General features: G+C 41.3%; 2 long non-coding RNA genes across 2 annotated transcripts; both read right to left on the bottom strand.

The window, feature by feature from the left end:
* Nucleotides 1-476: 476 nt before the first annotated feature.
* Nucleotides 477-26,449, bottom strand: LOC111941504 (uncharacterized). Its single transcript, XR_015280644.1, has 4 exons — nucleotides 26,192-26,449; nucleotides 25,491-25,538; nucleotides 3,338-3,521; nucleotides 477-999 (listed from the first exon to the last, which is right to left on the bottom strand). It is a non-coding gene; the product is annotated as an uncharacterized LOC111941504 (long non-coding RNA).
* Nucleotides 19,468-24,009, bottom strand: LOC147648514 (uncharacterized). The gene is made up of 2 exons (XR_015280650.1): nucleotides 22,086-24,009; nucleotides 19,468-20,781 (listed from the first exon to the last, which is right to left on the bottom strand). It is a non-coding gene; the product is annotated as an uncharacterized LOC147648514 (long non-coding RNA).

Raw genomic sequence — 26,449 nt, forward strand, 5'->3', positions numbered from 1 at the left:
ACTGACCCACTGTAAAGCTGATCATTTTCTATAAAATTTGCTAAGGCACTATCTAAAAGCAATATGTTATTTATTATCTAACTTCTGAGCTATTGCCATGTCTGCAACAGAAGGCTTTCAGCAAACGAGCAATTTAATTTTCCAAAGCTGTTGACTTTTGTTGCGCTCCCTAAAATAAAGAATGTTGTTTTAGGCAAGCTGGTGAGAAGTATGGATCTGCTTATTGTACTGAAATTAGACATTTCAAGTCTCTACAAATACAACTATTTCAAGATTTGGCAATGATGTTCAGTGAATAGAAAAGGGCTTCCTAACCAAAACCAATGTGCTTTAATCTATAAAGAAGCACTTTGTGGGTAGTAAGGAAAGTCACTGTTGGCAGAATCATGAATAATTGCTTAGTTCCCTTATCTGTGCCAACTTGATTTAAACATAATGTGACCATGTCCAAGAATCCAAAATGTAACAACAGAAAATCTCTCTGAAAGATCAAATTTATTCCTCTTTAAATCCTGCAACTTTCTGTGACAGAAAATTCTTTGAGAGCGTGTAGACGGAGTAGAGATGCGGATACATTAGTTACACCCTCACATGCAGCCCATCACCTGTGCCATTGAGGTGACATATGTAGGCCTCCCAGGGACACAGACATCCCCAGTACCCATGAGCTTCAACAGATGCCTGCTCTGGGCTGGGAGGAGCGGCTGGAGCTGCACATGGAAAATTCCTGGGAGGAAACAGGGACCAGATGAGCAGTGCAGAAAAAAACCAGAAAGAACTCTGAATGATAATCATGGCGATGACGGCTGCACAGAGAAGTCACACACTCCTTGGGTGCGTTTCAGCAGCAGGTAGAGGCCAAGGGGAAGAAAGGAGGAGATGGAGGAGGCTCTTCTCGATCCCTGGTCACAGCTTTCCAGAGCTTCTCTGAAGGCAGAAAAGGAGCACCACAGTGGGAAAGTCTCTGCCAGCAGGAGCTGGGAGACCTCTCAGGTATCTCTGAGGAAAGTATTAGGGAGTGGAAAGATATTTATTATCTAGGCTTAGATAAAAATTACAATTTATTTTACCTGTTTTCAGTATTGCAAATAACACTTGACTTAATATCTCACTAAAAAACCAATTTTTGCTTTCATTTCCTCTCAAGCAGCCTCTTGATCCTTCAGGGAATTTTATTCTAAATTCCCAACAGTGCACTGTTTCTACAGGGAGAAGGTGAAGGACATAACAAGAGGAAATACAGGCCACCTGGAGGATGCTGCATGCAAGAGATACATTGTGGAGAGCTAAGGGTCAGGGGAAGGTTACCTGACAGCCTGACATGGACATTGGTCCTGACATGGACCACCATGACATAAATCCATGTACCCTAGAGGCTGAATTAATTAATCCCTGCAAGAAGTAATTGCCCAAGGTCCTAGGGCCCTCAGACACCAAAGAGTAGGATAAACCCAGTGGGCTTAGCTCTGACCATTTGTTAGAGAAAAATGATCCCATGTATTTCTGACACACACATGCTTCTCTGGATACACTGTCTATAGCATCAGGTTTTGAAGAAGGGAAAGCTTAAAGCTGGCAGTCAGGAAGATAAATCCATCCTAAAGGGGCTTCTGGGTGTGTTTTCTTTATACTAACCCTACAGAACACCCTAGAAGTAATAGAATATGCATGAACACCGTTCTCTCAACGCAAAACAAGAATTATTTTTTTTTCTCTTGTCTCCATTCTTTCCACCTGTCCACAAATCCCACCTCCTTCAGCAACAATCCCCAGTCATGTTCCACTGACTTGATTTTCTCTGGAAAGCAATTTTCAATATTCTGCCTCAGTAGTTATTAACACAGTTCATATTCATCCATATGTTGTCCATATTCATCACTGGTATAACATCAATGATCTCAGCTGGAGTCACACCGAGAATTAATGTGCTCTATTAATTTTGAAGAATGCTGCTGATAAGCAAGTAGTTATGTTTTGCAGTTGCCAAACAGTTGACTCCTCCAGTTCTTAGGGCAGATATCAGTTGTTGTGGGGAGCTCTACACTATCTTGTCTAAGATTCAATTGTGTCTCAATAAAAGTTTTTGGAAGCTACTTTTTGTCCAACAGGCTTGTTTGCTTTACCTGCTGACTGCATTTAACATTTATTTTAATTTTTCTGGGAAAATTATGTCATTACATGGTGCATTATACTTCTAACAATATCTGATATCACTGTTGAGCCAATGTATGGGAAAAGGATGCATCAGTCTTGTGTACGTAATGACCCTCCCTTTCACAGTAGATCACTAAACTTTTTTTAATAAAGGACTTGTGTAAAAATTATTGAGTTTGACCTAACATTTCGAGCAAACAGATTTCCCTGCAAGGATTTTTCTCCCATTTACTGAAGGTCTTCTCAAGTAAATGAAAATTATGACATTTCTCTTAGAATAAAATACAGTGCGAATGTCAGAACGAAGTTCAGTACACCTAAGGTTTTTTAATTTGATACAAAAATTGATGTCATGCTATGTCCATTGATCTTTGCTATTTTAAGGAACTAGAGGATTGTTAATGCTAAGTATTAAGGATGCATGCTGTAGAAATTGAGAAAAAAGGGGAAGGCTAGCAGGCAAGAAGGAAATATTTCAAATTTCATCCATCTGGGAAGTCCCATGGGAAAATTATAGACTATTAATAGTATGTAGCTATTTTAACGAAGAAAAACTATTAGTTTTAATCAATTACAAGACATCTATGACAGCATTAAGCTTTAATGAAAATACACGGTTTGGATGAATGATAAAAACTCCTGCAGCCATGTTCCATAAATGTATTCCATACTGAATACTCACACTGGCTTCCTGACCCAAAAGATTACAGACCCAGATTGTTTGACAATCAAACAGCTCTGTATCTCAGAGGAGATCATGAAGCAGAAGTCTATTGATATTGATGGAGAATATGTGCAACTACAAGATTTATCAAAAACCCCCTGAACTCTGTATGCGTGTATAATACCAACTCAATCAGGCACAGGGAACTGAGAAATTTGTAGCTGAAAATACAATTTTTCCTTTGGAAACACAAATTTTGTTAAAAACAGGTTTCCAAATGGCCAGTCTGCATACCCAGAGGATAAGGTCATGTTTTCAGCCCAGAATGCCCTAACTCTGTACAAAAAGGGCAATGGGACAGTGCTGCTAAGAGCTCTATAAATAACCCAAGAGCACACATTCTCTGCAGATTGTCTGATCTGACTATGGAGACTATGCTCTGCTATATATAGCTAAAGAACAAGTATTTTTAAAAGGTCAGAGGAAGCACAAAAATAAGCTAGGCACATCGAAACATACTTTTGAAATACATGTTTGAAGTTCAGCAGCTAATCCATGGACAATGGGAGGTACCATCTCCTGTCCTGCTGATTTTCAGCCTCCAGAGACCTTGCTTCAGGCAACAGGAGCTGAGGCTTCTGTTAAGGACAGCAGACTGCACAATCAGTGAAAAGAAAAGGGTGAGTCCTGCTCTCCACATCACCTATAGTAGACAAGAAGAGGACAGCATAGTTCAAATCCTACCTCAGGACCAGCATGAAGAAACAATTTGCGTCTCTGGACACAGACCTACAAACGAAAGAGCAGACCAAGTCCAGAGAGACTTGGGGAAAGTCCAGAGAGAGTGGGATTTTTAGTAGCAGTTTTATTTCATGATGACTTAAATCCTGGTGTGGCTACAGATTTAGGCTCACCTTCAAAAGTGTCTCAGAGGCAGGTCACAAAAGCAGTTTTGAGGTACTGCCCTATCTGGCAATTTACACCTTCTCCTAAAGAGCTGATCAAAGCAAAGCCTATCACCAGCCCCAGTAGACCCATGGGACACTGTGGCAATGGGGCACCTTCAGAGGACGGGACATGCTGGCAGGGCCAGCACCACACAGTGCTAATAACAGCCAAGAAAAATGGAAAAGAGAAAGGGGAAAAAAGAAGAGTTTCAACAGATCCATTTACATGATAATTACAAATTTGAAAAACAACATTAAAAAGAATATTTGTAAAGATTTTTTAAATATTGTGGGAAGAGAAAAATTTTCCAGCAGATCTCTCCAGAATGAGATGCATAGATGGATGTTTTCATTAAAACCAGGTTTCTAGGCAGCATCCAGAGAGTTCTGAGGCATGTGTCTGAAATAAAAATCAGATGCAAACCAGGAACATACAGATGAAACCTGGCCAAACCTTCAGAGAAATTAGCAAGTTCCCATGTGTGCTTTTAAGTGAATGATCCTCATGCTTGCTTTATATACACCAATTAACCTTGCACAAAGAGTAACACTGAGGAAGCATTCTTGTAGTATAAAACCAACATGAGACCAAACTGGGGGGAGCAAAGTTTTCTTTACTACAGTATTTCACTTCTTATACCAGTTACACAAGTGAGAAGACCAGACCCTTGATCAGAAAGGCCCCACACACTGTGCTATACTGGATAATATAGGGGGCATAAAGGCAGTACAAAGAGCTTTCCTTCAGTGATATTTAATGCCTAAGCCTTTGGAGACAAGGAAGCACTATGCATAATTTAATGACACCTTCGTGGGGTTAAGGTCTATTCATAGCACCAGCTTGGATTTTGTCAGTGGGAAATGGGTGGGAAAGGATTATGGAGGGATGTGGAAGAGACGAAAATGCTGCAACATTGGCAATGGCAACATGCTGTGCCAACAGCTGTGCTAGACACTAACTTCTATTTCTACTAGATGTTTCTCCTTTCCTCCAAGAATCATAAAAAAGTTTGGGCTGGCCCCATCCAACCTGGTGTTGAACAGTTCCAGAGATGGACACTGACAAATTCCCTGGGCAACATGTTTCTGTACCTCACCGTCCTCATAGTAAATAATTTCTTCCTAACATCTAACATAAACTAAATATAAACTCTTTTAGTTTGAAACCATTCCCTTTTGATCCATCACTACATGCCTTTGTAAAAAGCCCCTCTCCCTTTCTAATAGGCTCTCTTTTTGTACTGGAAGGTGCTATAAGGTTTCTACACAGCTTTCTCTTCCCCAGGCTGTACAGGCTCTCTCATCCTGCCTTCATAGGAAAGATTCTCCAGCACAGATAATTTTCCAGCCTCCTCAGGATCTGCTCAAACAGTTCTTAAGTCATTCTTAATAGGGAATCCCAGAGCTGGATGCAGTACTACAGGGGTCTCAACAGAGCAAAGCAGAAGGTCAGAATCTGCTCCCTCATTCTGCTGGCCAATGCTGCTTTGCATGTAGCCCAGGATACAGCTAGCCTCCTGACCTGCAATCACACTTTGCTGGATCATGTTGAGCTTCTCCCTCACCAACACCCCCAAGTCCTTCTCCCCAGGACTGCTCACAATCCATTCTTCACCCAGTCTGTATTTGTGCTTGGGATAACCATGACTCAGGTACAGGACCTTGCACTTGGCCTTGTTGAACTTCATCAGGTTCACACAGGCCTTCTTCCTAAGCCTGTCAAGGTTCCTCTGGATTGCCCAGCCTGTGCAAACTGAAAGGGGAAGTGTGACATGATGTGTGCAGCAGAGCTTAGCAGCAGGACATCACTGCCTGGCCATAGTGGCAGAGATGGTATGAGAAAGCAGCACCTCCCATCCTGGAATCACCAAAAGGGTGAGATTTCTCACATTCACACTAGTCTCCCTTCTGTCAAAAGCAAGAGCAAGGACTGCAGGGTACGGTGCTACTAACAGCAGGACTAGCATCTTCTTTCCCACACTGTAAGACCAACAGACAGACCACATGATGCTCAGAGCAGCCCTGCCTGAGAGAGGGATGTTCTCAGGTTCTGGTTTAGGTGCTTTGGATATCACCTGGTTGCAACTTCAGCATGCCTTACTTTTCACTTTTTACCCTTTTTTTTGGCTCTGTAAACAAACTGACCCATTTCAAAAAGCCAGCATGAGTTTTGAAGCATGCATTGATCTCTGTGCTCAAAACCGTAAACTGTGCTCTCACTTTCTCACAGTGAGAGAAAGAGTCATACCAGTACCTCTGAACTCCACAGGTCCAGTTAATCCAGCAAAAGTCAACAGATGGTATCAAGCAACACTGTTTTTTTTCCAGTAGAGGAAGAATCTACCAGCAGCCCATTGGGATGACTCTGCATGACAAATGCCTATGAGTCAGGTGAAGGGTCCCACAAGAGCCAAGTTCTGCAGGGCTATGAGAAATGGGTAAAACCCCTCTGTCACCCCAAGTGGAGACAGACAATGCTTACAAAAGGCATAGACATTTTAGTAAAGGGACCAATGCAGTCACAGTGAGCTCACACAGCAGCATATACTATGTCTTATTTTTGAGCCATTTGATCACCTCAAAAGCTGCTGTTTCCGGGTATGTTCTTGAATTTATTTGAAGCTCAAAGAGCAGACCCCAGTGGCAGGAGAAATAATGGGAACCCACTGCCTTCAGAGCCCTGGGTCCCAGGGTGGGGCTGCAGAGGACACTGGAGCAGGATTGCAGAGCTGTCACATGCAGGAGGACTGCTGAACACGGGAGCTGCAGAGAAACTGAAGGAAAAGCATCTGTAATCAAGGCCATCAGCAGGGGCTAATTTTATAAATTGGAACAACAATAATAATGGTAGAGGCATGACAAGCCTGGTTGCAGCTGGTCTGGATTCAGCCGGCTTTATGTTGTTTTGATTAGCCTGATGTTGGGCTGGTGGGATGCTTGTATGGGCACATGTGTGGGTGGGAAGATAAACACAGCTGAGGAAATCTGGTCCCTCATCTTGCTTCTGCACTAGCAAGTGGGCTTATCCTTAGCTCAGATAAGAGCCATGGCCATCCTCCCTCCCACATCCAAAAAGGTGCAGCTGTATTTAACAGCAATTTATCACAGGAGCATTTGTGGCAATTTTGCTGATGTTTATTTTTATAGACAAAGCACAGATGCTTTTAAATGCTGTGTCAAGTTCATGAAACTCAGACAGCTGAGAAGTAGAAAAAAAAAAAAAAAGGTACCAAATCACTTGGGGAGTGAAAAGGGCGAAAAGAGCATGATCTTGGTAGAGAAAATAGGATTGTTTAAATTGGATTGTTCCTTGTCAAGTCATGATGCCCCTTCAGGAAACCTGCTATCAACCAGCTCTTTACTGCAGAAGCTGGACAGACTTCATACAAAGCCTATGTTTTTGTTCCTATGGCATGTTAATGGCAACTGGTTGTAAACAGAATCTTCACCTGAAAGAAGACCTGGCTCTGGGGAACTGGGAAAGAGAGAAAGAAAGAAAATATTTAGCCATTAGAAGGAAAGCAAATTTATGAATGGATGGAGAAATTAATAAACATCCTCCCATAGTAAATTTTTTGCAGTTCTTCAGCCCCTTCAGATACACTCTTTGCATGTTTTGTCTGTCCCTGTTTTAAATTAATGGTTTTACTTCTTCCAATTCCATAACATTTTAAAAAATCATGACATATCATTCCCATAACTATATAGAAACATGATAGAAAATTATCTTAAACTGACAGCAATAAGACTCTGTATTCTGTCTTCCCCTATAGCTTCTAATAACTGGAATTTTTTTATGACAACTGGTAAAAAAATTATAGGAGCTGAAAGCCTCCCTGGGGTTAATAAATGAGCACAGATGGCTGAAGAAGCACAGCCCTAAGATTGCTTCAGGATGGATCCAAGGTTTTGAACTCAGTCCTACTACTACCAGTTTAAATAAATAGATAATTAATTAGATAAATCCCCCCAATAGCACCTCAGTGCCACGTGAAATTCACTTTTAGAGCACTCAACACATGAGAGATGCTGGGGGTGGAAACCCTCAGATTACCATTAATCCCTTTGCTACTGGTTCCTCCTCTCTTGTTTCTGCCATCTAAGAGGTGTGTAAAGGTGTAGATGCTTCCCAACTCACTTTGTATCTGCCAAGGCACTTCGAATAGTGTCAGCTACCTAGATCAATGATTGATGGACATACAACAACTCCACCAGGAGAGAGGCAGTACAGCTTTTCACTAGCACAACAGTTTTAAGAATATTCAACAACTGATTTACATTAACACACACAGTTTGATGCAAAAGAAACTTTACCTCCAGTTCAGCTATCTATGCCCCTGTCAGTGATACCCTTGTTTAATTAGGATGCAATGAGGGTAAGTACTTAAGCAATAACACAGCAGGAGGTGAAAGGCTGAGGTACTTTTTGCCCATCTGTGACTTGGAAGGGAACCAAGGGATTTCCAAAAGTAAGCATAAAACAGGGAATATAGATGTTCAAAATTAAGATGAAAATGGCAAGCATGACACTGTTTGCCTCAGGCTTACCTGAATAAGAAAAGTCCTCTGTATTCATGCAAACGGGAAGTGAACAGAGCCTCATTGATCTCAATTTACTGAACCAAACTGTACAATATATCAAATATAATTCATCTTGCCTTTTGACTCTGCAGCGCTACATAATACCACCATGCAAAAATTTGATTTTTTCTGTATGTATTTACTGGGGTTTTTTTCTGATGTATTTACTGTTGGTGAAGCAGTAGAAGTAACTACTTACATCAATTATTCCTTGTACATTGTTTAAAAACAAGCTTTTAATTAAAAAACACATTTTTCAGCTCTCATTTTTAAGATAAATATACCAAAATTCTTTGGACAAGATACCATTTGTCATTCAACCAGCACCAAAAATATGATCCATCAAAAATATGGTTTGTATGTCTTCTCTTGCAGAAAATAGTCTTAAAAGTGGGCTAGAATTTATAAACCTCTCACAACAACAAATTACTGTTCTATGGACACAAAGACTGCTAGAATTGCTTGAATTATTTATGTCATAACTGAGCTTTTATCCTGATATTCCACTAGTGGAGAGTCCTCTATCTGTCATATAAGGAAGTTTTTCTGTGTGGAGTGGGATTTCCCCTCTCTACACCAGCGGTTCTTTTTCACCTCATTCTGAGGAAGCGGAACAATCTGGGTCAGAGTGAAGCTCCATGTGGGTTATGGATCTGACAATATGCAACACAGAACATCTCTAAACCCCATCCCCTATTGCAGTCTGCAAACTATTGCAGAATAGTTTGGGTTGGAAGTGACTTTTAAAGGTAATCTAGTCCAAATCTCCCAAAAATTACCAAGGACATCTTCAAGTAAATTGGGTTGCTGAGAGCCCCATCCAGCTTTACTTTAAATATTTCCCAGGTCACCTCTCTGGGAAACTTGTTCCAGTGTTTTACCACCTTCATTGTAATAAATCTCTTTCTTATATCTAGAATCCATCTACCTTCTTTTAGCTTAAAACCATTACCCCTTGTCCCATCACAACAAGCCCTGCTAAAATCTGTCCTCATCTTTCTTACAAGTCTCCTGCAAGTACTGGAAGGCTGCAAAAAGATCTCCCTGATAATATTCTCCAAGATGAAGAGCCTTCTCTTCTTCAGGTTGAACAAATTCAAATCTCAGCATGACTTCATATGGAAGGTGTTTCAGCCCTCTAAACATTTTTGTGGCCCTTCAATATGTCGATGTCTTTTCAGTGCTGAGAATTCCCAAGTTGGATGCAGGACTCCAGGTGAGGTTTCACCAGAGAGGAACAGAGAGGCAGAATCATGTCCCATCATCCTCTGGACACAGCTTTTGATACAGCCAAGGATTAACTGTATTTTGGATTTTGAAAAACCAAAGGATTAACTAAAGAAATTTTCCATTCCACCAAGAAAAATTAAAGGTAATCCATATCCTACTTTACTACTCATTGGCTTTCTGGGCTTCAAGCCCTCATTGTTGGATCATGTCCATCTTTTCATCCACCATTTCCACCAAGTTCTTCTCAGCAGGACTGCTCTCAATCTCTTCATGCTCAGGACAGCGCTGATAGTCGGGGCTGCCCTAACCCAGGTACAGGAACCTTGCCCTTGGACTTATTACAGCTCTTCAGATTCCCACTTTAACAGCTTGTCCAGGTCTTTCTGGCTGGCATCCCATCCTTCAGGTGTGCAAAAACAAACAGCACCTCTCAGCTTGGAGTTACCTGCAAATTTGCTGAGGGTGGACTTGGTCCCTCTGTCTATATCAGTGATGAAGATATTTAAATAACACTTGTCCCACTAGAGACCACTGAGGGCACCGCTTGCCACTGATGTTGACTGGGACTCTCAGTCCTCTGAATGTCACTGAACAACCAATTTATTTTCCATCTATCAGTCCACTTTGCAAATTCATCTCTCTCCCATTTAGAGAATAGAATGTTGTGAGCAACGATACCAAAGGATTTACAGAAGTCCAGGACATCCACACCCCTTCCCTTGTCCACTGATGCAGTCATTCCACTAGAGAAGGCCACTGGATTGGTCAGGCAGGACTTGCCCTTGGTGAAGCTGTGCTGATGTCTCAAATCACCTCCCTGTGCCATAGCACAGCTTCTAGGAGGATCTCTTCCATGATTTCCCCAGGCACAAGGTGGAGGTTGACATGTCAGCAACTCAGTTTTAAAACCAGCTCTGTTTAACTATTGGAACAACTGCAGAATCAACAAAATCTAAGTTTTGGCACTGTTCTTTCCCTATAGGAGCTAGTCCAGACACAGCCACAAGAGTGTGGCCTTCCCTGCCAAATCCACAGAGACTGTCTAGCCATCTGTTGGTTGGATTCAACTGAGAATAAGAGTGTTCTTGCCAAAATCCATCTAATTGGACCACAACTTCAGGAAGTTTACTGCAGCAACTCTCTCATCTGTCCAGGTGTAATAAAGGGAAAGGACTTCAGTTACTCACAATGTTTTGATAAGCAGCTATGAGTGTAACCATTCTTTAGTGTGCGTAATACCCAGGGAGCATCAATCATGTAGTCCTGCTGGGTACAAGCTAGCTGACCAGTCCAACCAAAATCTATTCAGTCAGAGAGTATGCAAGATAAAGAAGTCATTTGTTTCCATATGTAGTATACTGACATAATCTATCATCTATCAAAACTAAAAGCAATTATCCTTATTGTCAGGATTATCTAGGACATGAGATACAAAACAAGAGGCAACAGAATAAATGTAAAAACTTGCTGACATGAAAAGGCAAACCAAAGGATTAACTGAAGAAATTTAGCATTCAAGCAGTAATAATTAGATGTAATCCATAGCCTACTTTACTATTTGCTGATTTATTCTAGTTTACCAATGTACTGGCTCATACAAGACTCTACCTCAAATTCAGTATCTGCTGGGTTTGGTGAACCTTTATTAAGTAAAAAATTACTATGAAACAGACTGAATTGGATCTCCTCTTCAATCCATTCCTGATTATAGGGTGGGCTCCTGTGTTTTATTTTCTCTGTATTTTAAAATGTTTATCTGGGGACTTGCAAGCCAAACCCAATGGCTGATCATTTAAGGTTAGGAGATGGAGCAACCAAGTGCTTATAAAAAGATTCAAGCCAGTGAGTATCTACTGTAACAGAGAAATCATGCCAAAAGTGATCTTATAGCTGTATTGACAGTGCATGCACAAAGTAGACAACTCCTACAGGCAGCAACTTGCTGAAGTGCAGAAAAGAGGCATTTTTTCCTCACCAGAGTGCTGGCCACCCATGGAAGGAACTAGAGAGCAAGCTGAAAGGGAGCATGGGCTCTGGTGAGGAGCAGTGCTTCCTGCACTCCCAGCCCAGCACCCCAGCTGCATCAGCAGACCCAGTCTGCAGAGGTTCTCCTGAGATGAAGTTGAACAGTGTGCATACATTGGGACAGCAAAATTTAATTTTCTCTGAGCTGAAGAGCTCCCAGGCCCAGCTGTGCTTTAAATAAAGGGACTGTCTGTGGTAGAACAGAAAGCAGTTTGGAAGTCACAACTTTCCCTGGAGCAGTGGGGGTGCATAGCAATGGTTAATGGCAATTAGCCAGAGCTTTATTCCTTCTCTCCTTAACAAAGATGGGTCACGTGTTTCCAGCTAGATCATCTCCGATATAGAAACTTCATTCCTCCGAACACAGTAATTATTTGTGTTCTGCCATTATAAATAAAGTTTTAAAGGACTGCTGATTTTAATTTTCTCCATAACATTTCATTTTCAGATGTACTGCCAAAACCACTAACACAAAACCAAAATTACATAAACAATCAAACTATGCATTCCATGTCTGAATAAAGACTGTTATTTTTGTCATCTGTATTTAGAAACAAATTATTTTCTACATTATATTTATTTGAACATAAAAATATAAATCTTGTCATTACTAATATACTAATAATTTATTTTTGTGCTTGAGATGAAAATACCTGCTTCTGAACTGAACAGAAAAACCTTAACTCCATCAAGTTGCTATCACAACCTCTGCCATAAGTTAATATCTTGACTGAATTACAGTTTTCAGTTCCTTTCCATTTCATCAAAGATACTTCTAAAAAAAAAATTTTGCCTTCATCCAAAAATAAATCTGGCTGAAAACAACTCCTGAGACCTCCACAAAAAGTGATTAAATAATGACATCTGGAAGCAGCTGCCAAGCATAAGAAAACTCAAATAGAACATGAATTTTGATCATGATGGTTCCTACTACCACCTTAAAAAGGACCTGACAATATGAGGGTCTTGAGTTCTTGAGTTTCAGGAGAAAGGACAACCACACAGTAGGGACAACACTTTGCAAAAGCTGAGATGTAAAAGTTCCTTCACCTAAGAAAACTCACAAAGGACATCCAGGAAGAAATACCCAGTTTCTCTGGAAAAATTTTGCAATTCATATTTTCACAAATATTTGAAGGGCTGTCTTGGCAGCCTCAGTAATCTAACTCCAGACACCAAATCTGACTCTCATTTGCACACGAGAATAATCTGGATTTTTCTAGTAATGCCAACCCGCAGTCTTTGAGGTTATATACATGATGCAGCAAAGGCTGTTTCCCCTGCAGCCCAAGCAAGTGTTCTTTGGAGCTGTAGCAAGGGATCACTGACAGCATTAATCTTTTGACTGCCAAAGATCACAGATTCTAAGTATCACTGAAGTTTGAACAGCCCTCTAAAATCAAGTCCAAATTTGACCACCATTTGCCACCATTCCACTAAACCATATCATGAAAGCACCATATACAAAGGTGTTTTGAACTCTTCCAGGGATAAAGACTCATCCACTTGCCTAGGCAATCCATTCCAACGTTCAACCATTCTTTCAGTGAAGAAATTTTTCTGAATAGCCAATATAAACTTCCCTTGGTGCAACTGGAGGCCAATTCCCCTTGTCCTATCACTTGTTACCTGGGAGAAGAGGCCAACCGCCACCTGGCCACAGCATTCTTTCAGGCAGTTGTTGTCTCAGGTCACCCCTGAGCCTCCTTTTCTCCAGGCTGAACACCTCCAGCTCCCTCAGCTGCTCCTCACAGCACTTGTGCTCCAGAGCCTGCCCCAGCTCCCCTGCCCTTCTCTGGACTCACTCCAGCCCCTCAGTGTCTTTCCTGCAGTCAGGGCCCAGAACTGGACACAGCACTCCAGGTGTGGCCTCACCAGTGCCCAGGACAGGGGGACAATCCCTGCCCTGCTCCTGCTGGCCACACTATTGCTGAGCCAGGCCAGGATGCCATTGGCCTTCTTGGCCACCTGGGCACAGCCTGGCTCATGTTCAGCTGCTGCCACCAGCACCCCCAGGTCCTTTCCAGCCACTCTGCCTCAGCCTGTGGCACTGCCTGGGGTTGGTGTGACCCAAGGGCAGGACCCAGCCCAGGCCCCAACAGAGCCTTGTTGAACCTCACACCATTGGCCTCAGCCCATGATCCAGCCTGTCCAGATCGCCCTGCAGAGCCTTCCTGCCCTCCAGCAGATCAATACTTCCACTCAAACTGGTGTCATCTGCAAACAAATTGAGGATGCATTTGATCTCCCTATCAAAAGGCCATCAGTTTTCACAGTGGGGTTCTGAGACCACTCGGCTGGGTTGAGCATGGTGGAATAAATTGTAACAGGTAAAATGGAGTTCCCAAAATTAGATTTTAATGATCACTCTGGCCTCATGGTCCAAGGGACTGCATCCAAAGGCCAGGGAGCTAGGTTAACCTAGCAATAGCATCCTGGGGGCAGATATCCTATCATGAACACGGACCAGGGACGTGACCTATTATGGAATGATCCCAGTAGCATCCAAATTTCCATCCTTTCAGTATCCCGCTTCCCGTGGTCTTAGTTTTATTCCCTCCATGTCAGGAACCCGGTACAAGTATGATCTATCCTGGCTGACTAGGTTCCCACAATCAATAAAGGTATTATCATGGTGATAAAGACTCATCAGTTCATTACTGAACTGTCAATGTGGGTGCAGGCACCTGTCCTCAAGTAAGACAGCTGCACATCACCAGTTCTGTATTTACATTTCACAAGCAGTATCAAAACTTGACCCTGTCTGTATTTTCTTTCAAAGCATGGACAGATAATGAGTGTATCTTTTCTGTCACACCTCTGAAACCTGGTAGATAGGTAAAACACACACTACTGTTTTTTCACAGAAGACAATATAAATCAATTTGTCAAAACTACACTCAGAAAGAGATACAAAATTCAACTGCATCAAAATAATGTCACCATCAGTATGAGGAAGTTGTTATGAAGCTTATCCACACTTCACTGGTGAGTTACCACCATGTACTATAGGAGTTGACCATCTTCTACTGAGTGATAGCACTTCTCCCATCCTCTCCCCAGGCAGAAGATATGTCCTCCAACAACCTCACCTATCTCCTAGGACAAAACCCCTTTGTGGATGCCCACAATTTTCAGGCGCAGTCAGCAGTAACCCAATTTCATTATTTTAATAAATTACTCATTTGCATATGCCTTTGATTTGGGAGTTTCATGACAGTACTACAAGAAAACCACTACATGAAGTCATACAAGTCTAACCAGAAACTACTGGAAACATTAAGGGCAAATTTATTCTTTCAAGATTATCTAGGCTAATTTTACAGCCCTAAGAAGTTCAAAGGTAATTTGGACTAATCTGAAATGCTGAATGCTTCTGCAAACCCATCAGTAAAACAAACTAGTGCTTTTGATAGGCACTGTTTACCACTACATAGGAAGAGACCATGCCATTCAAATATTACATTGCTCATTCCATACCAGAACTCTCTTTCACAGTATCAAAAGGCCACATAGCTATTTGAATTTTGGAGCAGTGGGATCACAAATGTAAAAATAAGAGTGTTAATTCACCCTCAGGCAGTATACCAAGTTTGGCCAAAGGGATCAAAGCAAAACTCCCCCTTTTTTTTTTTTTTTAATGTGCTTCCAAGTTGGCAACTTCTATGACAAGTTTCAGTATGATACTATTTCAAACGGAAGAGATAATGTACAGTACCATGCAAACCAAATTGCACAGAACTAAAGGAAAGAAATACATCTAAGTAACACATCCCTGTGATGGGTGAACAACTGGCTGAAAGGCCAGGCAAAAAGGTTTACAGTAAATGTAAATACATCAAGCTGCCAGTGGCTTACTACATTTGTTCTGAAATAAGCTAAAACAAGTGAACTAGCAGAAATCTGTGATTGCTATGGTATTACATGATCTATGAAATCCTTTTACCTGAACTTGCATCATAAAGTTAGTCAGCAGTTCCAGGACACCTTTTCATTGTAGAATGAATATAGAATTTCACTTTTTGAAGTCTTAAAAAATGTTAAGGAGAAAGTGAAAGCATTATAAAAATAATGTGAAGACTTACTCCCTGATTGATCAGCTGAGATACCTGGAATTCAAGACATTTCCTGAGTCTTAGAGATTATAGGTGGGTGACAGGATGAAATCCACTACTCTTGTCTACACCTAAACACTTTCTCTGGGTATTATTTTATTACATCTTACAGATTATGACTTCTGCTCCTGAACATTTCAGCTAAAGACTTCTGCTTTATAAAATCTTATTTCATCAAGGTGCTAACACCAAGAATGCTTTACAAGTCAGCTGATTATCTAACAGACAACAGACCAATATTCTCTGTATTTTACAAAATTTCTGCAGAGGCAGGAAACCTGCTGCTGCTTCACTGGCTGTGAAGTTTTCAGTGTTCCACTGAAATGGAGCAGTGTAGGTAGTGGTTGGCAGGGAATTCTGGAGATTGTGATCTCCATGCCCTGCTCAGAGCAGAACCAATATCAGAGTCAAATCAGATTTCTCAGGGCCATCTTCACTCAAGTTTGGAAAGTCTTGTAACATTTCAAATGAAGGTTACTGTAGATGGAGATGTAATGAAAAAGCTTAAGATAGGAATGGAAAACACCAGTCTTACTGAAGCTATTGACCAGTTGCTGTTGGTTTCTAATGGTATGCACAGCTACCATTAGAATATCTACACAAAAACAGCCATCTACACAAAAACACTTTCTTCTTGTTCCCTGATTGGAGTTCTCTTCCTTTTTTAAGCCACCATGGCTGCCATTTCCCTTTACCTCCATCTAAACAGGCCCACTGCACCAGCAGGGGCTGTGGACAGCCAGGACCACTCAGGCATGCAGTACCCTGCAAGCATCCTGCAAGAACATCATTATATCTTCTCCTTGCTCTAGAAGAAAGATAAAGTTATGTGACAACTCTCAACTTTCCTTTGCATGGGTGCACTCCCAAATACTTTGAGTTTTGATTATTCCTCAAAATAACCTTGTAACATAGCTATGGGGTTTTTTCAGTTCTTTACACCATAGAGTAAAAAATAAAAAAAATAAAAAAAAATAAACTGAATAAAGTGCATGCTTGAGATACACCAGAATGATTTTCACCCTGTTTAGTGTTAAAAAAACAAAAACAAAATGTCAGATACTCAGCTTGCATAAATCAATACAATTTCACTGCTTTAGTAAAAACCGTGCATATTTCTGTCACCTGAGGATCTGCTCCACCATGATATTAAAAGCTGTGAGCAACTGAGATGCAAAACAGCTGCTAGAAATGTGTAAAAAACCCAGCAAAGCACAAAGCTTTAAAATATCCAAAGCTGTCTAGAGTAAAAAAAGTTCATAGCATGTAAGTAACGTTGAAATTAGGGACCCTGTTTTCAGAGGATACCGATTGCAAAGCTTTTGCAACAACAAGACAGCAGCAAGTATCATCTTATCTGCACTCACTTTGTCTGCTCCGCTCTGATAATCACTGAGCACAGGCATCAGCACGGTACAATCACAGATGTGCACATCACACTGGCCCTCATTAGATTGATTATTTTTCTCTGTAGCAATAGCAGTGAAGTTGACCTGAGCAATCTAACACATCACCCATGAGAGGATAAACTCCTCTTATAAACTTGTACAGGCCTTGAAACCTCACCACATTTATAATTCTCAGGGACAAACTGATCACACAGAGCTCTGCTGACTAATACCCACCGGGAACCTACTGAAAAGAAATAATGCCCTTCAGCTTTGCAACCAAGAGGCTCAAATAAAACAGAGGTTAAAATAAAAACTGAGAAGGGCAGTTAGTCAGTGGGGGTGCATCTTCTGGTAAAGGTTTCTTTGCTATTTTAATGAAACAAATCTGTATAAGAACTACACAGCTGAGAGGATAACAAAAGTGGCAATCTGTGCAAACTCTTGCCTGTTCCTCCTGAATGCAGAGGGAGGCTGGAGACCTTCCGTACTCAGTACATGGCCAGCTTCTTACTAATCTGAGCACTCACCAGGGTGAACGTGGGAGACAAGACTCTGGGCTAAAGGGACCTTCACTCTGGTACACATTTCATGTAATAAGGGAAAGGAGGGCAAAACTCTCTGGAGATGACACCGTAGCATTTTTAGCAGTGATAACACTCACACTACAGGGGACCACTATTCAGGTCTGCAGACCCATTTCTGCAGAAAAGACACCAAGCCACTGTACAACACACACCAGGTTAAGCTTGGTTGCCTCAGCCCCATTTCTGCTCTCAGCATGTTCGTGTGATCCAGTAGCTACAGTGATACAGGTGGGGTGGTGAGGTCAGGAAAAGCCATCCACCCAAAATGCACCACCTCTTAAACAAATGCCCTGTGGCCTCGCCCTCAGGGAAACACCATCTGGCACATGCCCTGCCATACAGGTCCACTTCCAGCCACCTGACAGCAGCATGATGAGTAGCAAAGTGATGGGACTGGGAACTGCAAATGTAGACCATCATGTAATCCACCTCATGCCCTGCCAGAGGGGACATCACTCTACCATGCTTGGGACAGGGTGCAGAAGACCACCACATTGTACCTTAAAGGCAATAACGTGAAGTAGCATAGTAACAGGGTTGGATCCTGCTGCACTAGACTTCACACTCCAGAAAATCACAGAGAAAGAAGCAAAAGGAAAATTTGAAGTGTTTTACCCTTTTGCAGACTCTTTTCAGACTCCCAAAATTTGCAAGGTTGACTTGAGTTAAACCCAGTGGCCCATGTTCCCCCAGTGAAATCCAGAAGTCATAATAAAGTGTTGTATTTGTTCCCAATACCATAGCACAACTAGTTCATGAACAGGATCTGTAACACCTAGTTGAGGGGGCAAAACTAACATGAGTACAAAATTAGCTATCATAAATAACTGTGTCCAGCAGACCCCATCATAATCTGTCTTCCACAGTAGCACTGAGTAGAGGCAGCTGCATTACATCTTCTTAGTACTTAGCTGATAACAGCATGAACAGAAAGAGCAAAATCAATTGTTGAAAGTCTTCCTTTTCAGATTTGCAGTCACACTCAGTAGCATCATGTATTGCATATGTTCTGCCCCAAGTAGAAATAGACTAAATTTCATCCCCATGTCCTCCAGTTTAGCCATTACATTATTCCAAAATGGGAAACAGAGCAACATCCACAACCTAAAATCAGCAAAGGAATTTTTTTCTCATTGCTGAACCATAGCTAGTGCATCCTAGCATTATTGTTGGCAATAATGAATAACAATTAGTTATTGATGTATGGGGGAGTTACAACACATGAGGATCCCAAATGATAAAGCCTCATACTGTTCATTGCTGAATCAATTTAAAACCTGATTTATGGTCCATATAATAATCAAATTAACTTGCTATGGATTGTCATTATGTCCCAACCTCAGGAAGTGCCTTAAATAAACACTTAGAGCTAAAGGAAGGACTCATTGCTAACCATATTAGCTCATGAGCTACATGAGGACAACATCTCAAGTTATAAATCCGGGTTGGTTCAACAGCAGCAACAATCTTGAGTTTTGCTCTATAGGGGGCCTAATAAAAATGCGTTTCCATAATGAACAGGAAAACAAGTAACTGATTCAGGAAATGTAATCACTCCAGCTATCTTTCAGCAACTAGCAAGCTCCTAAGGAAAAGTATCTATGATGTGAATTATTTTGTTAATATCCATGAATGATTGAAGCTCCCACCAGGAGTTTATGAAGAAAGTGACATACTACAGTGGAACCTGGGGCACTCAAGGGTACCAACATTAGGCACAGCTGAATCACAGCAAATGAACCTATAATTCCCCACAGGAAATGATGAAAACAAATATTGTTGTTTTAAGAGATACGGATATGTTTCCAGAAAATTGCAAGGAGGCATAAATAGGCCTTAAATAATAAATGAGTTTGCTCTGGAAAACAATGACACAACAATAAAGCCTTCCTGTTCAGTTGACTGTCTGCATCTACTCACTGTTGACTGTGATCCTATGGTCTCCCATGGGTGCAGAGCTAACATATTAAAGGGGTAGGTATTTTTCCTTGCAGTTTTGCCTTTCCAAATGTGATCCTGTTGGTTCGACCCAGTTAGTAGGGTCCCTTTATAATGCCCTGTACACTGCCTAATGCCCCCGGGTCTTGAGGCATATTACCTGTTGTAAAATATTGGTAACCTGGCTGGAACTTTTCTGCTTTCTGAAGTTTTTCATGCACCTTAATTCTCCTTAAGATGCCAAACTTTAGGTTTGCACTTCTCTTAATTCTCTAAAGGGCAAAGTTAGAGAATAAGGAGTGAATACAGCAAAGCAGAAAAGCTTCTACCCAGAAACAGAACATAAGAGATTTAAAGGCTGCCAGGCTGTTTCACTGAGCAGCCTGTAGTTGAGTTGGTATCAGGCTTCTGCCAATGTCTCCAGAAAAGAATTGGAGATGTATATGAAGGGGAAGGCAAATCCCTATTCCCAGCTACGACAGAGGATGAATGGGGTAGGAGAGAGAGGCAGTGGTGGGACAGGACCACATAGAGACACCTGAGGGCTGGACCCAGGCTTGCTGCTGTGTCAAGACAGCTGCATCTCACATGTCCTAGCTCCCACAAATGGAGGATCCCAGGCACAATGATCAAGAATTTTCTCAAGGGGTAAACAGTACGAAAGAGCTGTCACAGCTGGGAAGGCCTGACTGCTCACACCATCAAGCCTTTGCACCCAGAGCTCTTGCAGGAGGCCTACACTGGTCCCCAAGAGGGACCCAGCTGTCCCAGCAGCACAGCCACAGGGATAGCAAGAGCAGTAGGAGCAGAGACCTGCACTGTGCCATCTCCTGCCCCAAAGGTCCTGTGGACACTGAGCTGGCAGCTGCCATTCTGGCTGGAGCTCCTGAGGAGGAGGGGAACGATGCACCTCTCTCTTCTGCAAAGGCAGCAGTTGGCCCAGTCTTTGGTGAGCAGGCAACAGCCGCAGGGACACAGAACCAGGTCCCAGCCCTGCATAGCTCTTCCTGCTCACTCAGTCCCTCAACAATCCAGCTGGAAGCCCATGCTCTCTGCAGGCAGCAGGGAGAGGCAATGGGGGAAGCACACGGGAAACAAAATTATCATCTTCCAAAACAGCTTCTGTATTCCCGTCTGCATTTCAATTTACACCTAGATGAGTAGAAAAAAAACTAAGGCAGCCTTATTTGTGACTTTAGATGTCCTCTAATACCCAATATAATATAATACCTAATATACAATATACAATAATATAAAATATAATACCTAATCTAGTTACCAAGTCACTTTGATACCACAGCTGGTGTTGTAGAAGGCACTGGAAGTGCCTGACTAGAAAAATGTGTAATACAAAATGTACACCCTTCTAACTGAAGCATTTTCCCCTAACACACCTGCAAAAGTGACGCATCAGTTCAATCTCTAGATTTACCTAAACTCTGCATTCATGCTAATCCAGACAAATGTTGATGGGGCCTGCTAGAAAGAGATTGGCCATGAAAACATTGAACAATTCTACCAGAGTAGAAATTTTAGCCATTATGAAGATTAATCAAATCTGCCCTTATATTGCCAAATATATGTTCCCCATACTTAGAACAAAATCCCTCTCCGGAAAGCTCTCTGGCAGTTGAAACTAGAGTGTGAGAAACTTCACCACAGTTTGTCTCATGTGTCTAGACTAGAAGCGTTGTCTTTGTTCTTCCATGAAAGCATCAAGTGAAAACTCAGTAAAATAAGAATAACAGCTTCTCTTTTGTGACAAAAGTGTCGCAAATGTTAATATACTTGTGAAGTATACTTGTGAAATATATTAGACAAAGTATTTTACCCTGCAATTGATTTTACTTCATCTTGGAAATTCTGCATTGAGCACAAATCGTGTTTAACCTTCAGGTTTGTGAATCATGCTGAGGACTAATACACTGAAGCTGAGAAAGAAACACTCAAACCTTGAGAAGTTTTATACACAAGTGGTTCAAGAATAATTGATAAAGTAACCATCTGACCATATTATCAGTAATAATAATAATAGTAATAATAGTAATAATAATAATAATAGTCCCTTTTTTACAGGTAGCACCACACAGAAGACTACTTTTAATCAACAATTAGAAATCAGTAGCTCTATCTCCACCAGCATGCCTGAATAATGGAAGATTGTTTCTATCATGGCACAGGATCAAGTACTAAAAATATGTGTCTAGATATTATTTCTTACCGCATGTAAAAGCCACTCTGACAGCTACGGACACTGTTAACACAACCACTTGATTTTTCTCTCCTTTGACATCATCTAAATTTTCTCTAGCAAACAGTTTTCTAAAAAATCTCTTAATAATCTGTTAAAAATATATTAACACGAATCTGGACAAAGGTATTTCCTTAAAAGAAGGTGTTTCAAGAAGGACCAGGCTCCTACACTCAAACTATGTAAAAGACATTGATTCACTTACTGTGAGACAATGAGGACACTTCAGCTCACCCCATCCCAGGAAAAACGAAGTGACAGCCGTTTTCCTTGGTGTCCCATGGGTCATCTGCACCTAGTCACTCATCCAAACAGTCTGTGTGTGAGGCAGCAGTGCAGTACCACTGGCTGCCAAGTCTTGGCACAACTCTTCGGTTTGCTTCTGGTGACAACAGTGCTCTGTATGTGCCTTTTGAACCCGGGGGATCTGACAGGATATTTAACTTAAAGGTTAAATTCCTGTTTCACATTGTTCTGTTGTTTTCTTTATCAGGATGTTTTGTGGCACCCCTCCAGTTTCTCCTCATCTCTTTACCACAGATTCAGGTTTTAGTTTATTCTTTGCCTCCTTGTTATCAAATTCTTTGAATGAATTTGTCTCTACAATGCCCTGTAGTGATTAACCTATTTATTTCACTAACACTTGTTTTTCCATTTCTGCTAGTGCTTTCACATGCACTTTTCATTCATCTTCACCAGCCTCAGGGCTTCTCTTAAAACACTCTGACCTGTGCCAAAGGGCATCACTCTCACCAGTGCCCAAGCATGATTTGGAGATATGTACTGCTCCACATAACCAGCATTACCACCCTGCTTCCAGCAGGTAGGAAAGAGCTGTACAGATGTGAGCTGTACACATTGCTACATGTCCTCAGGGCCACATAATAGCCCAGGGTCTCCATTATTTATTGGTGACAAACAGCCATGTCTGCACTTACGGTGAGAGATGAGGCCCTGGAGCTGTCTCATGCATTTGGATGCATTGCTGCAAGATCTGGTTAGCAGTCTGGGAAATCCCTGGCTGTTTTGATGATTCCAAGTGGATCCCTCCATTACCAAGCAGCTACAAATGTGGCCAGCCCCAGATGTGAGGAGAGATGCAGTTAATCACAGCAAGAACCACATTTTCAAATTCTATATTTAAGTGACAGAAATTATTTCACCTGTAAAATAGTATCTGCTTCACACATTTCCTACAAAAAACTTAGCCCTTGTCTCACACCAGTGGTGGGGAAATCCACTTGCTCGTATCTGAATGTGCTCTGAATTGCTTGTAAAAAACCAAACCCAAAGCTTCAGTGTTGTGAGAGATCCACTGCAAAACAGGTTTAAACCCCCACTGCTATAAAGGACTTAATCCATATCATGATACTGAACATGAAGAGGCATCAGGCATCCAGACTCTTAATATAATGCCAAGGTACAGTGTGCATTTCAAATCTAGCAAAACAGAGTCACCCTTTAAAATCACCATTTTGGAAAAGTTCTGAACTCTGGTTACAGTCTCACCTTTTCAAATCCACTGCTGTGACATTAATTATGATAACATTTAGCCACAGAATCATAAAGAGTCACTGAGAACAGGCAATTTCCAATACTCTTCCTGTCACTGCCAGCCTATACATGTAAAAAAAGCTGTGATAAGAGAAAATTTTGATAGCAGAGGTAGGGGGAAAGCAGAAAACACAGATCTGCTATGAGTACATATAGCATGTCACTTATCTCTACTAATATATCTTTTCATGCAAATTGTCTTTATATCCCTCTCCAAAAATGCACATACATATGAGGAAGAATTCTGTCACCTTGGAGACCTAGTTTTTCAAGAAAATGATGTAGAAAACAAAAATTAAATCACTGCAGTGCTTCCAAAGGAAATAGCCTCAACCTCACTTGTCTATGTGAGCATAGATCTACCCAGGTCACTGCAAGATGTTAAATCAGTTTATGATCCCAGGAAACAAATAGAGAAAAATTTCCCAGCATAAACTGAGAAAGGGTTAATGTGTAAAGCACTTAAGGGAAAAAACAGAATAAATCAAATAATTAAGAATTTCAAATTAAAGAACTGTGGGACACCAGAAAAGGAGGTGAATCCAGCAGTAGCCTGGCTCCAGTTGAACCCACCTGTCCCTGTACTTTGCTGAACTGATGACTAATGAAGCACAAGTGCTACAACCCCCTCAGCAACTCCTTCTCATTACAGACCCAGGCAAGGCTGTTCTGTAGCTACAGTGCTCAGAGTGTACTGACTTGCAGAGGTCCAAGCACTTGAGGAGAAGCAGGTCACAGGCCCTGGCTGAGAAGCTCCACCACCACTCATACCCAAATCTGAGACAACAGTCAGTGGAATACCCCAATCCCCCTTGGAACCAGATCAGAGTGCATCTGCTGTGACAGCACAGTTTCTCCCTTCTCTGTCCCCCAAAGGCAGTAATGGGTGTCATATTGTATTAATGATAGCAGAGGAAAATGCTGGCATAGCAGAGGTACCCTACATAGCTGCAGCTTCACCTTTGTGACACCATTAACCCAGAAGAGCAGCTCGTTAGTACCAGCAGTGCTGTATGGCCTCCACTGGCACACCAAAGACAGCTGCAATTTTTTGTAGCATGTAGCCATACATTTCATTTTGGCACAGATAACCTCACACCATTACTTGAGGGCAGACTTGAAGAATGAAACCCCTCCTTTAAGTGATGTAGTGTAACAACAGTTCCTCATGCATCCACATTTATCTAACAAATGTACATCTAATAAACAATAAAGACCCTGTTCTTTAGTGTTCATATATCAGAATTATTTCAACATTTGACACTAGAGAATGGTGCACAATTCTTGGGGCATTTTCAGCCTCACTAAGCTGAAGAAAAACATTCAGGATTCTGATTCAGTTTCAGCCCTACACCCAAAAATCCTCAAAACAACCAAAAACAATTATGTTCCTTTAAAGCCAGAGCTGGGAGCTTGTAAATCCCAGCACAATAATTGCTCTGCTGCAAAAGGCTTCAGACTGAGAGTGCTCTGCTAATTCGCATACACAGGGGTGCAAATACCTGCCTCAGAGGCTACTTTGGATGTCTGGCACCGTGTTGTAAACGGCCAGTAAACACTGATAGGCCTAAGCAGGCTCCCCAAGCATTTCTCCTCTTTTAATCTCATCTATCTAAAAAATCATCACACATAGGTGTCCAAGAAAGGTATTTATATTTAAGAAAAATAAACCGCTGAGTTTATTCTACATTTTCAAAGCTGCACACATATCATCTTCTACACATGAAAGCTTAATAACACCTTAATTTAAGTCATCTGACTGCTGGAAATATGATTGCTTATAGAGAATTAACACCAAATGATAATTTGCTTTTTCCAGAGTTCATCACTTTGAACATGGAGATGAACTGAATATTTTCTGGTCATACAGAAAATGAAAAGCTTTAAGGAATTTTAAAAACCAGGATGATATAAAGCAAGACAAATGGTACCTGTTTTAAGTTTGCCTGAAGTCCTACCCTCCCACATTAAAAAAGGCTCCCTTACCCAAATCTGAAACAGTACTGTGGCTGATGACAGCAAATACAAATATGAAAAGTATTAATGTGCTACTCACTCCAGGGAACGAAGTCTCTGATTCTTTATCGGATTTCCTGTGGTAGCTCTTTGATCAGAAGAAAAAAATAATAAGTTACTTCAAAAAATCTATCATCAAGTGAATGGTACTGCTGTGATATATTGTAATAAGATTCAATTTTAAAAGGTCTTTATAATCAGAAGAACTGAAAACAGAAATACAGGAAAGAAATTTGCAGAAGCCTATGATGTGGGTGGTAAGAACCAAATGAGTCTAAGCTGTGGTATCTGAACCTAACTACCATCTTTCCCAAAGACTAGGGGGGCTGTATCTTTGGGCGTAGGCTGTATTTACCACTTTGTGTTATAACTCATTCTAGTATTACATTTCCTTTCTTTTTTGTTCGACAGATTAATAGGCTGACTCTTAATCAACAGAAGACAAAACTCTGCAGATATTTTCTGGAGAGCTACGGATAGAAAATCGTTTTCTCCCCATCTTACCATGGAGAAACTTCCATCCCTCATCAGCTGCCTTTCCTATTATTCAATGCATACAAATGAGGCATTCTAAGAACTATTAAAAAAATATAAATACCCAGGTGTTTCACTTTTTTAATTGTATGTTATTTTAAATCAGTTTGTTCCCATACGTTTTCTTTTATGTTACACATCCTCCCCTCATGAGGAGCCAGCTACAGCCTCTATCTTACAAAATCACCCTCTGAAGGCAGAGCTGACCTGGATTCACCTCAGCAGAGGTCTATAGCATACTCCTTGGTACAGAGAGAAAAACTGCAGTAGTTCAATAATGTCACTGCAAGCATAAGGCCTTAAATCCCTGATGTGGATACCATAGTATCATTTGTTGGAGGTCAGGGTTTTTCCTTTTGCTTTCTTTGTCTTGGGAAATTTTCTCCCATTTTACTGCTAAGAGACAGTAAACTTAAGAGAGATAAAATAAATTGTCCCGGGACGGGTGAGGCTGGCTACTCTCTT

This window comes from Cyanistes caeruleus, chromosome Z, assembly GCF_971803275.1.
Source record: "Cyanistes caeruleus chromosome Z, bCyaCae1.hap1.1, whole genome shotgun sequence".
Lineage (NCBI taxonomy): Eukaryota > Metazoa > Chordata > Aves > Passeriformes > Paridae > Cyanistes > Cyanistes caeruleus.